This window comes from Staurois parvus, unplaced genomic scaffold (genome assembly GCF_062004578.1).
Source record: "Staurois parvus isolate SC_StPar_1 unplaced genomic scaffold, SC_StPar_1.0 ptg001930l, whole genome shotgun sequence".
Taxonomy (NCBI): domain Eukaryota; kingdom Metazoa; phylum Chordata; class Amphibia; order Anura; family Ranidae; genus Staurois; species Staurois parvus.
Window position 1 is genome coordinate 1 of NW_028319726.1, and position 3247 is coordinate 3247.

The following is a 3247-nucleotide window of genomic DNA, read 5'->3' on the forward strand; positions in this document are numbered from 1 at the left end:
GTATTGACTCCTTCTTTGTTTTTACTATAAAACTCTACATCCCCAGGGTGTCTCCACTTCACATCACACAGATCAAAGCCAATCACTGACAGGAAAACCATTAGCAAGTTAAGAAAGGAAACTTCCTACTCACATGTCAGTGAGATTTTGGGTAAAGAACCACAAACAATGGCTTTCTCCAACACTTACACATCTCAAGATTTGGTTTTCAACACAAAAGAAAAATAAACGGTTGTGTGAACTTCACCAGAATGTAACTCAACATTTTTGGATGGCAACACAAAACCATGAAAATGTTACAAAGTTATCTGTCTATTCCAGACCCGACTACAAGCAGCAATGACTAGGTCAGCAATGTGAGAGTTGTTTAAAACCACTTGCCTACCAGGCACTTATACCCCCCTTCCTTACCAGGCCAATTTTCAGCTTTCAGCGCTGCCAGACTTTGATTGACAATTGCGCGGTCATGCAACATGGTAACCATATGAAATTTTGATCATTTTTTTCTCACAAATAGAGCTTTCTTTTGGTGGTATTAATCGCCACTGGGCGCTTTACTTTTTGCGCTATAAATTAAAAATTGCAAAAAATTTGAAAAAAAAAAAAAGGTTTCTTTGTTTCTATTATAAAATTTTTCAAACAGGTAATTTTTCTTCCTTCACTGATGTGCGTTGATGAGGCAGCACTGATGGGCACTGATAGGCGGCACTGATAGGCAGCACTAAAGGGCACTGATAGGGCAGTACTAATGAGGTGGCACTGATAGCAGCACTAATGAGGTGTCACGGATAGGCGGCACTAATATGCAGCACTGATAGGCGGCACTGATAGGTGACACTGATGATGGGTACTGATAGATGGCACTGACTGGCATCACTGCTGGGCACTGACTGGCGGAACTGACTGGCACAACCGCTGGGCACTGACTGGTGGCACTGACTGGCAGCACTGCTGGGCTGCACTGGTGGGTGGGCACAGGTGGGTGGCACTGGTGGCACAGGTGGGTGGCACTGGTGGGCACAGGTGGGTGGGCACAGGTGGGTGGCACAGCTGCTGGGCACAGGTAGTGGCACTTCTGGGCACAGGTGTGTGACACTGCAGAGTGGCACAGGTGGGTGCACAGGTGGTGCACTGCTGGGCACAGGTGGGCGGAACTTGTGGGTGGCACTGCTGGACACGGATCATCAGGGCACTGATCATCAGTGCCCTGATGATCGGTGCCGATCCTCGCTCTGACAACTGCGGTTCTCGGCAGTACTTTCCTCACGGTCTGACAGCATGAGGAAAGTGCAGCCGAGAACCGGCACTTGCATTTCCCTGTAATCAGCGGTCATTGGACACCGCTGATCACGTGGTAAAAGGCCGGTATGCTTGGCCTTTTACCACATCTCGTGATCAACTGTGTCCGTAGGACACAGCGATCACGGAGATCGCCGGAGTGCGCGCCCCCTGGGGCGCGCAGGACAGCGCGTTCTGGGGGGACGTCATATGTCGTCCACCCAGAACTGGCCGGCCGCAGTGAAGCCGTCATTCGGCTATCTGCGGTCGGCAACTAGTTAACCACTTCAGTACCGGGCACTTTCACCCCCTTCCTGTCCAGGCCATTTTCAGCTTTCAGCGCTGTTGCACTTTGATCCTGGTTCACACTGATGCGGTGCGGAAGTTCAAGCGTTTTCAGTGCGATTTCCGCACTGCATCGGAATCGCACCCTGTTCATGCGGACCGATTCGGGTGTATATGTTAACACCCCAAAAGCAGTCCGCAAAATGTGGTGCAATGTGTAGGAATCGGATTGCATGAGTGTGGATACCCATGTGAGCCGATTCTAGTGTAGACCCAAAAAAGGGTCCTGCAAGTTTTGGGTGCGATTAGAGCCATACATAATGTATAACTCCGAATGCACCGCACACAAATCGCATTGGATTGCACAGATTTGGACTCATTCTATCTTATCAATATCTTTTTGTAAGTGAGGTCTTAAGGATTGGACACAGTATTCTACATGAGGTCTCACTAAAGATCTATATAGAGGAATCAGGACTGCCTTCCTTCTCCTGCTGGTGACCCCTCTAGTGCTAGAAAGATCTATATAGAGGAATCAGGACCTCCTTGCTCCTGCTGGTGACCCCTCTAGTGATATACAGATCTATATAGAAGAATCAGGACCTCCTTCCTCCTGCTGGTGACCCCTCTAGTGATATACAGATCTATATAGAAGAATCAGGACCTCTTCCTCCTGCTGGTGACCCCTCTAGTGATGTAAAGATCTATATAGAGGAATCAGGACCTCCTTCCTCCTGCTGGTGACCCCTCTAGTGATATAAAGATCTATATAGAGGAATCAGGACCTCCTTCCTCCTGCCGGTGATCCCTCTAGTGATATAAGATCTATATAGAGGAATCAGGACCTCCTTCCTCCTGCTGGTGACCCCTCTCTAGTGATATATAAGATCTATATAGAGGAATCGGGACCTCCTGACGGTGACCCCTCTAGTGATATAAAGATCTATATAGAGGAATCGGGACCTCCTGACGGTGACCCCTCTAGTGATATAAAGATCTATATAGAGGAATCAGGACCTCCTTCCTCCTGCCGGTGACCCCTCTAGTGATATAAAGATCTATATGGAGGAATCAGGACCTCCTTCCTCCTGCTGGTGACCCCTCTAGTGATATATAGATCTATATAGAGGAATCAGGTCCTCCTTCACCCCGCTGGTGACCCCCTCTAGTGATGCATCCAAGAATTCCATTTGCTTTCCCCACTGCCTGGCCACACTCTTTACTCATTTTGAAATCATCTAAAATAAGTACCCCTTTCCTCAGTAGTTCTGGCCAACACTGTCTCTCCAATGTTGTACTCTCTCAAGGGATTCTTCTTCCCTAGGTGCATTATTTTACATTTAGAAACATTGAACTGGAATTTCCACTTTTTTGACCAATCTTCCAGCAATGCCAAATCATGTTCCATGTTACAGACACCTCCAGGGATATTCTCCCTATTACACACCTTTGTGTCATCAGCAAAAAGACATACCTTATCCAACCTTTAGTTATCACTTACATATAGATTACATAGAACAGGATTGAGTACAGAGCCTTGGGGTACACCACCAGTGACTGGTCTGTGTTCTGAGTGAACCCCATTTACAACCACACTCTGGTATCTCTCCATTAGCCAGCTGTTTATCCACTGAACCACCCAAGGGCTGAATCCTAGCTTACAACATTTGTATTAGATCATTAT